General features: G+C 51.7%; 1 protein-coding gene across 3 annotated transcripts in view; it reads right to left on the bottom strand.

The window, feature by feature from the left end:
- Positions 1-12,627, bottom strand: part of Amz1 (archaelysin family metallopeptidase 1) — a 28,876-nt gene extending 16,249 nt beyond the window's left edge. The window contains exons 1-2 of one of the 3 annotated variants that reach the window (XM_076923537.1): positions 12,548-12,627; positions 12,228-12,328 (exon numbers count right to left, since the gene is read on the bottom strand). The gene's annotated coding sequence lies outside the window, so the exon portion shown is untranslated. Of the gene's footprint in view, positions 1-1,070; positions 1,365-12,227; positions 12,470-12,547 lie in introns of those variants that run through there. The other 2 variants (XM_076923539.1, XM_076923538.1) reach the window with 2 other exon arrangements.
- Positions 12,628-13,531: the final 904 nt, after the last annotated feature.

Genomic DNA, 13,531 nt, shown 5'->3' with positions numbered 1-13,531 from the left:
GCTCTGTCACTCCGTGTAGAGACAGCCTGACTAAGGTGACCAAGGTCAGGTCCCCCAACTCCCAGATAACTTGTTCATATCTCTTATTTATGTTTTTATTATGAGGCAGGGATTTATTATGGTGCTCAGGGCTGCCCTCAAACTTGCAGCAATCCTCCTGCCTCAGCCTCCCAATTGCTAGGATTTCAGGCCTGCATCAGAACATCCAGCAGATGGCTGGCCTTTGGACAAGAATCATGATCTGTTTCTTGTTACTCTGGAGATTGGAGGTTCGTTTACTGAGGGCCAAATCTTGAAGGCAGTTTGAGCAGCCCCAGGGAGAAGGAAATGCGAGATTCAAAAGGGTTGGGGAGGGGAACCCGGCGTAGATGACATGGGGAGGAATCCCTCGCCCCGTGCAGACCCCACTTTTGCTTGAGAACCCCAAATTCCAACCCAATTTCCCTCCAGTGAAGCAACTAGCTATGCTTGAGAAGTTCAGCGACTACCTGAACCAGCTGTTTGGATTGACAGGTGGCTTTACCTTCCTGGACCTGTGACATCACCTGACCATCACTCACACCCCTCCTAGACACAGGCTAGGGAACAGTAGTGGTGGTGGTGGTGTGGGGGTGGGGGAGGTAGCCAGAGACTTCGCCTGCCTCTGGGGGACATCACAACAGCCCACCGGTCCTAGCTGGGAAGTGCCTTCCTTCAAATGCTTCCCCAAAGCCTGATCACCCCCATCTGAAAAAGAGAAAGCTGTTGCCTGGACCTGGAGAGCTGCTAGCACGGAGTGGGCGCCCTGCCCCTTGGGACCCAGCTCTGAGCTGTCTGGAACCTGACCACCAGCGTAACATGTATGAAATCCCAGTGCCGAGGCTCACCCAAACCTCTACCCAAGTACAACCGAGTGCATCCCGTGCACTCGGGCACTGAGCGGTCCCCGGCTCAGGAGCACGCCGCCGCCACCACCACCCGGACGTCCCCCTGGCTTGCGTTGGCTGGAACCCCCCACTCCGCAGCGTCACCCGCACCCACCCCGGCCGTCCGGTCCCGGCGCCTGTTGTTGCCCTCCGCGCTCCCCCTACCTCGCAGCCCTGCGCCCTCCAGAACTGCCCCAGAGAAGCTTGGTGTGCGGGTCACGGGGAGCAAACCGGTCCTGGTGTGACGTCAGCACGCGAGGCAGGGACAGAAGCGGGATCCGGTGGAAAGTGCGAGAGGAGGGCGGTAGGAAGCGGTGCCACACCCTCCCCAGTGGCTCTCAGACTTCTGATATCTGTCTGCACAGGAGCACGTGGGACAATAACACTCCCAGCAATGTGTGCTTCAGAGCTCATCTCGTAGCTCGAGGAGAGAGAGGAGGCTGGAACATCCCAGGCCAGTCTAGGACACCAGAGGAAAAGTCGAACGGGGTGGGGGTGGGGGGGCGGATGGGGGCGGGACATTCCTGTAATTCAACAACTGATGCTGAGGCAGGAAGATTGAGGGTTCCAGGCTAATCTGTGCTATATATAGTCAGAAGCTGTCTCAAACACAACAAAAGCCAAAACCGGCTAAACAAATGCACAAGCAAAAAGAAAAAAGAAAAGAAAAAACAAAATAAATCAGGCAAGAAGTCCTGCCTACTATGCACAGGGGTGGTAGTGCATGCCTGTAACTCCAATTTACATAACCAAGGGTGACCTTGAACTTCTGACTCTCCTGCCTCTACCTCCTGAGAGCTGGCCTTACAGGTATACCACCACATCCACTTGTGAAGTGCTGGGGGATTGAACCTACAACCAGGTTGCATGCTAGGCAAGTACTCTACCAACTGAGCCATATCTGTAGCCCCAGACAGTATTCTGAATGCTTCCAGAACATTCTTGCCACAGCTACCTACAAGCTTGTTTGTTCCCATTTTTCGGATGGAAAAACTGAGGGGGGAAACAGGCAAAAAACGATGGGGCCACATACTAGAAGCCCAGTTAAGGGCCTCCCAACCTCATCAGGTTCTTGTGTTCTTCTTATTCCTTTTCTAGAACACTCTTCCCCCTAAATACATTGCTCTGATAGGGACCTCAGGAGGCTTCCTCAACCTGCTGTGACACATGTTATTCCGGGTGTATGCTAAATCATGGGTTTGCCTATTCCTCTTGTATCTAGAGCCCATGCTCTGGACCCAAAAACAGGGCCTGGTAGAGAGCAGGTGTTCAATACTTACTGGCCAAGTGCAAAGACTCATAACCTGACAAATTATCTTAAGCTGGCATAGACCGTTCACTGAGTGTCACACAGTCCTGTTTAGTCCCTTAGCAAACCCTTTCAATGCTGCCTAGACAAGGAGAGAGAGAGAGAGAGAGAGAGAGAGAGAGAGAGAGAGAGAGAGAGAGAATGAGAATGAGAATGAATAGAGAGCATGCTCCTTGGGAACCATGGACCACCCCAGGGACCAAAAGACATGGGGCAGCTACAACCATTTTGGGATCACACTGCTCCTGGGCTCTTCTCTGAGACCAACTATCTAGGATGTCTCTGGGGTGTCCTCAAGGAGCCCTAGAGCTGCTGGCTAGGGATGCCCAAAGACCACCCCATGGGGACTTTAGCACCTGCTAGCAGAGTTTCTTGTTCTCCTCCCAGAGCCCACCAGCAGGTCACTGAAATCTGAGACATCATGCCCAGCCTAGGTCTCAGCATGGCTACAGACAGGACCAGGACCACCAACCACTCTCTACCCCAGAGCCAGGCTTGGAGTCCGGGATAGCTAGCTTTGTCAACTTCTCATCGCCCAGGGTCACCAAAGAGGAGAGTCTCAGTGAGGGATTGTCTACATTGAGTTGGCCTGTGGGGGATGGTCTTATAAACTGATTGATGCAGGAAAACCTAGCCCAGTGTGGGCGGCACCATTCCCTAGGGGGCCCTGAGCTGTGTAAGAGTAGAGACGCTGAGTTAAGCACAAGCAAGCTAGCCCATGCGTATTCCTTCCTTCTGCTCTTGGCTGTGGATATGATGTAACCAGCCATTTTAAGTTCCTATCTTCACTTCCCTACTGTAATGATCTGTAACCTGGAACTGTCAGCCTAGAACCTCTTTCCCGCTCTGCTGTTTTTCTTGTCAGGGCATTGTATTACAGCATCAGAAACAAAACTAGGACAAAGTACTGGGAGGGCTTCCTGGTTTTTCCCCAGGACTGGGAACTCTGATTTAAAAGTGGTGATGGGGGAGGGAGACTGCTACTTTGTTTCTTTGTTTCCAAACAGGGTTTTTCTGCGTGGTCCTGGCTCTCCTGGAATTCACTCTATAGACCAGGCTGGCCTGGAACTCAAAGATCCGCCTGCCTCTGTCTACTATTCTGAGAGCTCAGAATAAAGGCGTGGCCACCACCGCCTAGCTCTGAGGCTGCTAATGAATGGATGTGTTTTGTGTGGAACTCAGGCAAAGCAGGTCATAGAGGGACTGGGGAGACGGTTCCGTGCGTAAAGGTGCTTGCCACTAAAACCAGGCAAGCTGGGTTAGATCACTAGAAGCCGTGTAAAGCCGAAAGGAGAGAGCTGTTGTCCACAACTGTCCCCTGACCTCCATATACATTAACTGCCTCCACGCCCCCCACACAAATATGTTAAAAAAGAAAGAAAGAAAGAAAGAAAGAAAGAAAGAAAGAAAGAAAGAAAGGCTTCAGACACTCATGGCATGGGTTACAAGGCCAAAGGGCCACCTGGGAGGCGACAGTGGAAGACGGACACTGACCACAGTGCTGGGAGCCCACCGTTCTGTTCCATTCCATCCAACCCAGGTGTGGACTGCAGCCAATTGCTTAAATGCTCTCACGGGGATCCCACGAGGCCACCTGAAAGCAGTAGTTCTCCCACCACATCCCCCTATCCTGGCTCCTCAGGAGCTGCTGACATATGACAAACTGTCAGTCCTGCAAAGGACTCTCTCACCCAGTGACCCCAGGGAAATATTCCCATAGGTCAGAGGCACCCTAAGGTCAAGGGATCTCACATGACCTCTGAGCCTCCAAAGGGTCTCCACCTCCACAGGCCTCAGGGAGTCTGGGCATCTCAGCCCTGCTCCTCCTATAGACTTATAAACAAGCCGACCCCAACTCCAGCGCAGCAGTTAAGAGCAGAGGACCTTGGTTTAGTTCCTAGCACCCAGTACTCACTTCGTGTAACTCCAGCTCCAGGGGAACCAACACCCCCTTATGGCCTCTGTGGGCACTGCACACATATGCCCTGCCTAACACAGACACATAGGTAAAAATAAATAAATATTTAAAACACAAAAAAACATCAGGGCTTGGCATTACATGCCTTTAATCTCACTCTGTAGGAAGTAGAGGCAGGTAGAGCTCTGTGAGTTCAAGGCCAGCCAGGTCTTCACCATGAATCCCAGGAGAGACAGGGCCACATTGTGAGATCCTGTCACAGCAGTCCCCAGGTCTGTCTGAGAGAGACAGAGACAGGGAGAGAGAGAGAGAGGGAGAGGGAGAGGGAGAGGGAGAGGGAGAGGGAGAGGGAGAGGGAGAGGGAGAGGGAGAGAGAGATGTTTTCTTCCCCAGAGCCTGCTAGCCCACTAACCCACAGGCAACACAGTTGGGGAGGGACATCCGTGCCCATCACACCTACCCAATGATGAGCAGGTAGGCCGGGCTTGAATGCCATCTATACTGAGAAATCAACATACAAGTATCAGAGCAATGGAGTCACTTGGGTGGCCAGGAAGAACCTGAGGGGACCTGTCTTAAACAATTCCCAGGGGAGCTTCCCCAATGTGCCAAGCTTGTATTTGGAAAGTGGAAGGCCCTCCATATCGACCTGACTACCCTGCAAAGAACTGCCAGCCAAACAGGGATTCCTGAGCCGGGCAGTGCTGGACATGCCCTTAATCCCAGCACTCAGGAGGCAGAGGCAGGAGGATCGCTGTGAGTTCAAGGCAGCCTGGTCTATAAAGTGAGTTCCAGAACAACCAGGACTATACAGAAAAACTTTGTTTCAAGAAAAGGGAAGTCCCTGTTTTCCCCTTCCCATGCCATCAAGGGTTAGACAGGCTGGTGGTACCATCTACAATAGAGGAGCTCAATACTCTAGACACATGAGTGGGGAGTCCTGTCCTCCCTAGCCTCAGATTCATGTCCTGTTTCCACAGATGTCCAATGGCCTCTTATTTGTGCCATAGCCCCCTGAAAGCCACTCCAGAGGTAGAATGACTCCAGGTACAGGGCCAAGCTGTGCCAGCCTCTGCCATGGAGGTTGCTGCCATTGATATATCTTTGGTGATCCCTTGATAGGGTTTGCATGTGTAGCCCAGGCTGGCCTTTAACTCCATCCCCCCACTTAAGCCCCCATAGGGTTGAGATGATAGGCTTATACTACCTCACCCAAGCATTGCTGTCCCAGGTAAACTCTAAACTGCACTTTCTCCTTGGGTATCCTTAGAATAACAGATGCCTTTGTGATTAGAAAGCACCAGCCTCCTGGGACCTTTGCAGACAGCCCGCCCTTTTCAGCCACATTCTTTGGAAACACCCCCTCCCCCCAGCAACGCCCCCATGGATGGCTGAGCTATGGTCACCTTCATTTCCGGGGGCAAAGGAATTTTCCTTAAGAAAGATAAAGATTAAGACATATAATTCAATGCTGTCCTGGGATTCACTCTATAGATGAGGCTGGCCTCAAACTCACAGGGACTCACCTGCCTCTGGTTCCCAAGTGCTGGGATTAAAGGTGTGCGCCACCACTGCCCGGCAACTAAAACCATCTTAAAGGGACTGTCCACATACTCTCTATTAGAGGCTATTTCCCTCCTCCTTCCTTTCCTCCCTCCCTCCTGCCAAAGATTTTGGTCTCAATATATAGCCAAGCTGATCTCAAACTCACAAAGCTCCTGTCTTTTTTTCAAGTGCTGGTATCACAGGCATGCACTGAACACCAGCTAGAATACCACACACTTCGGACAGGTATTTTCTGGTGCACTTTATCAGAGCAAAACCTGAAGCTGTGGGGAAAGATCCATGCTCTATTCCAATGCTGGTTACTATGAAGAAGCTGTAAGGAACTGGGAAGATGGCTCAGTGGGTAGAGTGTCTGCCCTGCAGGCTGATGATCTGAGCTCTAGCAGCCAAGAAAAAGCCAGGCACAGAGGCACAGCCTGTGATCTCTATCTTGCCAGTAGGACCCGAAGCCACCACAGTGGCTCACCACAGTTCAGTGAGAGACCCAGCCTCAAACAAACAAGCAAACCAGGGAAGATGCTAGATATGGTGTGTACATCTTCAATCCCAATGTTCAGGAAGCAGAGGCAGGAGGATCTCTGTGAGTTCCAGGCCAGCCTTGGCTACATATCCCAGGCCAGCCAGGGATATATCGTGAGACCTTTTCTCAAAAAGCCATAAAAACCTAGCAGGGAGAGCAATCAAGGCCAGTGTCTGAGATCCACCGCCAACATACACACACACACACACACATATACACACACATACATACACACATATACACACATATACATACACATATACACACATACACACATATACACACACATACATACACACATACATACACACATACACATACACACATACACACACATACACACACATACATGCACACGTATACACACACACACATACACACATACACACATACATACACACATACATACACACATACACACACATACATACACATATACACACATACACACATACATATACATATACACACATACACACACATACACACATACATACACACATACATACACACATATACACACACATACATACACACATACATACACACATACAACACACATACACACACATACACACATACATACACACATACATACATACACACATACATACACACATACACACACACATACACACACACATACACACATACACACACACATACACACATACATACACACACACATACATACACACACAAATGAAGTTGTACAGTGCCCATTCTTGTCCCTGTTAGGAGTGGCCAGAGCCACATGAGCCAGGCCTTGAAACATGAACTTGGAAATCTAGATGAACAAGTGCCCAGTGGGGACTTGATGAACTGGAAGGAACCCTCTGACCCCGAAGGCAGGTGGTCCCCAGGCCAGGACTTCCTGGATGCAGCCACATCCAGCCTAGGCCATTGCCTGCCAGTCACCCACCCCATGCAATGAGACACACTGCCCTCTACCCAAGCAGGCCTCCAGGCCTCTAGAATATTCTAGAAATGGAATGAATCCCTATCCTCTGAGCCAGGCACACCTGGCTCGCTGGCTCACTGCCATAAGAATTTGTTGTATTTCCCGTGCCTCTGCTTCTCCAGAGTTAGTAAAACAGTCCCCTTAAAGATGGATTCACCCACACCCTCAGCATAGGGGTCTTATTTGGAATGAGGGTCTCTACAAGTACAAAGTAAGGGTGTAGAGATGAGACCACCCTGCCTGAGGTACAGTGAGGCAGTTTTGTTTTATTTTGGTTTTTTTTTTTGGTTTTTCAAGACAGGGTTTCTCTGGATAATGCTGGGTGTCTTGGAACTTGTTTTGTAGATCAGGCTGGCCTCGAACTCAGCGATCACCTGCCTTTGCCTCTCAAGTTCTGAGATTAAAGGCGTGCGCCACCACTGCCTGGCTCAATGAAGCCCATTTTATAAAAAGGAGAATGAGGTCTCCTGGAGTCTGGGGTGATCTTGAACTTACTACATAGCCGAAGAGGCCCTTGAACTTTTCATTAGTGTGTGTCGCAGGATGGCAGAAGCCTGCGGTGATGCATCTTTACAAGTGAGAGGACAGCTTGCAGGAGTCAGTTCTTTCCTTCCACCGTGGGAGTCCCGGGGATTGAACTCAGGTCCTCAGGTTTGGTGGTAAGTACGTAATTGCTGGGGCATTCACTGGCCCAAATCTTGAATTTCTAATCCTCCTGCCTCTGTCTCCTAAGTGCTATGTTTGCAAGAAGACACCTGCCCATTGTTTGCGTTGCAGGGATGAGCCCCAGGGACTCCTGCATACTAGGTGAGTAGTCTACATCCCAACCAGTGAGTCTTTGTCAGACAGGAAGTAGCAGCCACTGCAACAGGAGGCAGGAAACTCACTATGTAGCCCAGGCTGGCCTCAAACTTGCAGCAACCTGCCTCTGCCTTGGCCTCCCAAGTGTTGAGATTACAGATGTGAGGCACGATGCCCAGCGAAACTGGTAAACTGTAACTGGGTGGACTCTGTGGCTGGTAAAGCATATCTCAATAAAGCTGTTTAAAAACTATTTACAGGTCAGACGTGGTGGCACACACCTTTAAACACAGCACTTGGGAGGCAGAGTCATGCAGACCTCTGAGTTCAAAGCCAGCCTGGTCCACATAGTGAGTGCAGGCCAGCCAGGACTACACAGCTGAACCCTGCAGGGCAGAGAAGGAACAATGTGGCCTTAGGCAGCTGACAGGAAGGAAGAACTCTTCCCAGAGTCTATGGAGCAGTGGTTCTCAACTTATGGGTCTTGACCCCCTGGGGGGTTACATATAAGACATCTGGTTTTTTTGTTTGTTTGTTTTGGGGGGTTTTTGGGGGTTTTTTTTTTTTGTTTGTTTGTTTTTTGGGGTTTTGTTTTTTGTTTTGTTTTTGAGACAGGGTTTCTCTGTATAGCCCTGACTGTCCTGGAACTCACTCTGTAGACCAGGCTGGCCTCAAACTCAGAAATCCGCCTGCCTCTGCCTCCCAAGTGCTGGGATTAAAGGCGTGCGCCGCCACCACTGCCCAGCAATCATCTGTATATCAGATATTTACATTACAACTCATAACAGTAGCAAAATTACAGTTATGAAGTAGCAATGGAATACTTTTATGGTTGGGGGTCACAACAACATGAGGAACTATATTAAAGGGTCACAGTGTTAGGAAAGTTGAGAACCATTGCAGGGGGAGCACAGTGTACTCCACACTTCAATCTTGGACTTCTGGCTCTAGAAGTGACAATACGTGTGTGCTGTTGTAAGCTAACCAATGACAGGAGCTCATTCCATCTGCCAAAGAGGAAACTGCTTCACAAGGCGTGTTGGAAGGATTGGAGGAGAGGAGCGATGTTCTTGGCACAGTAGTAGTCCCCAGTCAGGCAGCCCTTTGTTCAGCAGACAGTGTGTTCCAGCTGCTGGGCTGCAGTGGGTCAGGCTGCCCCAGATACAACGCCAGCAGAGAAAAAGAGGGTACAGAGGAGGATGGGATCTAAGGACAGCATTTGAGGCCAGTACCACACAGATGGGCAAGCAGGATGTGCTGGAACCAAGGGTAGGGTCGGGTCAGGCCTGGGAAAGGAGCTGGAATGAGCAAAAGCCAGGATGTACTGGGGCTTTGGGCAGACAGACCCAGAGAAGGTCTAGGAGCAGAGTGTGGACGAAGCCACATAATAGGTTAGACTATGAGGCATCATCCAGAACCCCAAGGGAGGTCCTACTGCCTTGCACTGAGGCCATCAGACAGTGACAGAGGTTGGTGAGGGACAGGACCAGGCAAGTGACACTGAAATGGTGGCAATGGCATCCAGCTGCAGACAGCAGGAAAGTAGCATGCATGAAGCTCTGGGTTCTGTCCCCACAGCTGCATAAACCAGCCACAGCTGCATAATCCCAGCACTCAGAGGATGGAGGCAGGAGGATCAGGAGTTCAAGGTCACCCTCAGCTTCATAGAGAATTGGAGGTCAGCCTGGGTTACATGTGACCCTATCTGGCATCCAGCTGCAGACAGCAGGAAAGTAGCATGCATGAAGCTCTGGGTTCTGTCCCCACAGCTGCATAAACCAGCCACAGCTGCATAATCCCAGCACTCAGAGGATGGAGGCAGGAGGATCAGGAGTTCAAGGTCACCCTCAGCTTCATAGAGAATTGGAGGTCAGCCTGGGTTACATGTGACCCTATCTGGGGGGGGGGGTGACTTAAGGTGTGCTCAAATTGAGTAGAAGACTAGAGTCTAAGACCCCTTTAAGCCAAGGGGGATCCTTATCTATCCCCCAGTTTCATGCACCCCTCTATCCACCATCTTGAGAAGAACCCTTCCCTCTGTCTGATGGGGCAGCCATATTTCTGGAAGCATTTTATAGAAGGCCCAGCCAGGGTCAGCTGGGACTGGGTACCCTCTGAGTCTCCAGTTCTTACCCCATCTTGGAGTGGCTGAAGCCCCTTCTCAGGGTCAGCTGGGACTGGGTACCAGGGACCACAGCTCTCTAGGTCTCCAGTCTCCACCCAATCCTGGAACAGCTGAGGACCCTTCCCAGGCCTGAGAGAGTGACAGAAGCCCCTAGGCATTAGAAGTATCTTGTTTCAATGGTGGGGGTGCACCGGGCTCCCAAGCAGGCCCAGCCGGCCCTGGCCAGGGTCCAGCCATCTACCATCAGCATGTGAAGGCGCCCTGTGAGCAGCCCAATTAGTATTCACACCAGGTCCCCCAGTTCTGAGATCCCTTGTTCCCCCCAGACAGCAGCCAGGGTGACTAAGACTCGGGGGTGGGGTCTCAATGGAAAGCTATCCTCAACAATAGTGAAGGCCTTACAGCAGGGTGCACAGGATAGGGAGCTGCCAACTACAGTATGAAGGCAGGCTCCTGGGGATTCCCAAGGCTAGACCAAATCTGGGGTGCAGGAAGTGCCTGGGCATTAAGACTAGGCTCTGTCTAGGGTCTCATCTGTCTGTCTTGTCTCTGCCCAGGTCTGGCTCTATCGTCTCCTCCACTCTCCTCTTCCATTTTATGTGGTCGGGGGTGGGGAGAGAGCCCACCTGTTGCTTCCCAAACAGACAGAGTATACTACAGGCACAGAGGAGGGTTTGAGGCTTGGCCCACCGCATGCCCAGCGACATCTGTCCCTGTCAAAGCTTTCCTTGATTTAGAGATACCTGAAAATGTCTCCAGAGCCCTCGCACTGAGACATCAACAACATAAATTGGCAAAGTCATCTCAAGGTGCCCCAGAGTAGGCTGCAGAACGAGGGGTGTCCCACACACCAGCCCCCTCATTCATTGCTCAGTCTTATCTTACCTCCCCCTGGCAGTAAGGAGAGGTGCTGGCTGACATGGGGCTTCAGAGGCTTAGCTGTGCCCTGGCATGGAGAAAGCCTTTTTAAACCCATTTGTAGGTGGGAAGCGTCACCCTCCGAAGACACAGAGTATAGTAGGAGTGGGAGCTAGTGAGAGAAGGAACTCCCAGAAGAGTGATTGTCCTGGACAGGCTTGTAAAGAGCCAAGGCGCCTACAGCTTTGTCCAAACAGGCAGGCATCCAGGTAACCTCCAGTGTGAGAAGACTCCTGGGAAGGGGATCTGAGTGAGACCTCCAGATGACCTACCACATGCCCAGCGACATCTGTCCCTGTCACCTTGGCAGTCCACATGCCCTAAGAAGGGCAGGATGAGGCACAGACATTCCCTTCTGGGAACCCAGAAAAAATTATTCAGGAGACCACAGGCACTGCCCTGGGAGCCTGTGTAATACCCTGGGCCAGGGGCTTCTGGTGGCTCTAGGTACCTAGAGGGTGGGGTTACCAAACTAGCTTCGTCTCCCACAGAAATAAAAGAGCTGGGGTGGGTGGACAAGGATAGAGAATCAGTGGCACCCGGAGGGCATGGAGATCCCTAGATCCTGGAGAGGTGGCCCTGAGGACCCAAACTTCCTCTTACACACTCTCACACTGTGGAAGTTGCATGCCCCCCCAGACACTCCTCTACCCTACCCACAGGCCTACAACCACTTTGAAACATCTGGTCAACCTCCAAATATTTTTTTTCCTGACTGCCCAGCACAGCTGGCTCCACCTGACCCCCTCTCTGTTCAAGCTCCGGCCCCCTGCACAGTGGGATCCTCAAGTGTCCCTTGGTCTCACAAGAAAGCCCCATCTTGTCCCTGGAGTATCAAAGCTTCCTAGCCACCCTGTTCACCCCGTGCCATCTCCACCACCTCTCTCTGTCCCAGCCATTTGTCCTCATTCCACATGTCACCTCTGTGGGTGCCTCTTCTGGCACCCCCCATTCTAGGAAGATGGGCTTTTTTAAACTGGAGTGTGGACCAACCTGGTTCAGCCCTGCCGTCTGTCTCTCCTCTTTTCTGGTCTCTCTTTGTCGCTCCCAGACTCCAGGCCTTGCCCAGGCTGTACTCTCCACCCAGATAACTGCTCTTCTCCCCTCCACCTGGCTGAATCTCATCCAGTATGTAAGCTTCAGGCTCAGTAGCTGCCTCCTCCCAGAAGCCCTCCGGTCATGCACTCCTGCGATGAATCATTACCTGAGCAGTGGCCGTCTTTGGCCAGGAGGTCCACGTCGAGGGTGGGGACAGCAACCACAGGGCACCTTGGTCTGGTCCCTCAGCACCTAGTGACGCCCAGCCTGTAGTGCACACATCCCCGTCAGTCCTCTATTTCCCATGTCTCTGCACACCCAGCAGCCATCACACCCAGAGCGCATGCACACAGGCACAGTTCCCTCTGTTGACATGCATGCACATGTATGCATGTGCATGTATGCACACACAAGAGCACACACTCCTGGACCACCCCTGACATGCATCACACAAGCACTTATGTGCCTACCCAAGCCCTAACTCACCGCACACATGCCACACGCCGCCAGGCACGCTTGTGACACTTCAACGGGTGCCGGGAGCTGGGTAGTGTGAGCGGCTGCTGGCCGCCTCTGCCTGCCAGCATTTGCCAAGCAGTTTCCATGGCGACACATCTTGGCTCTGACAGGAACTGATGTGTGGGGGGAAGAGGGTCCCACAGAGGGGGCGAGAGGGGAGGTCTCTATGTCCTCCACATCTGGCACAAACAGGGGGGTGGCCCACGAGTGGACTAGGCTTGCACCTCACGAAGGGGGGTTCTGAGCTGCCTATCACAGAAGCAAACTTAGGTCACTCAGTCATTTAACAAACCTGGCATAATCACTGTGCTGAAGGCTAGGACTACAATGTTGTCTATAATGTAGGTTTACCAAGGACTCAAGGTCTGAGGCTGTTTCCCCAAATCCCCTCAGAAGGCACTGTCCCCCCTGTCAGTTGACAGTCTTCTGAGCATCAGGGCCCTCCATCCATCTTCTCTGAGACTAGAGACAGGGAGAGAGTGCTAGGTACCCCTTAGAAAACCACTGGCTTACCACCCTACTCCTCTCCCCTTCCTGAACGGACACGCCCTCCTGCACTGTTTCTTGCCTGGCTCCTCCTATCAGATGTCTTCCCCCCCCCCCCCCGGCTCATTTTGGACAATAAAAGATGACAGATCTATGGTTCAATCTGTAAAGTGATTTCCACATAGGCAAGAGGACTGGAATTCAGACCCCCAGCACCTACATAAAAGGCAGATGCAGGAGTATGCCCCTATAATTCCAGAGCCAGGGAAGCAGGCTCGACGAAATCCCTAGGGCTTACAGGCCAGACAACCTAGCCTAATTAGGAGCTCCAGGTTCAGTTGAGAGCCTATCTCAAAAGATGGTGTTGGGGAGGCAGGAGAGAGAGCTCGGAGGCTGTGTCCACTGCTCCTCCAGAGGACCTAAAATACATGTGATGAACATGCATGTGTGCATGCACACACACTC

The sequence above is a fragment of the Arvicanthis niloticus genome, chromosome 24 (genome assembly GCF_011762505.2).
Source record: "Arvicanthis niloticus isolate mArvNil1 chromosome 24, mArvNil1.pat.X, whole genome shotgun sequence".
Classification (NCBI taxonomy): Eukaryota; Metazoa; Chordata; class Mammalia; order Rodentia; family Muridae; genus Arvicanthis; species Arvicanthis niloticus.
The sequence above is the reverse complement of the archived record's forward strand: the minus strand, read 5'-3'. Positions and strand labels throughout refer to the sequence as shown.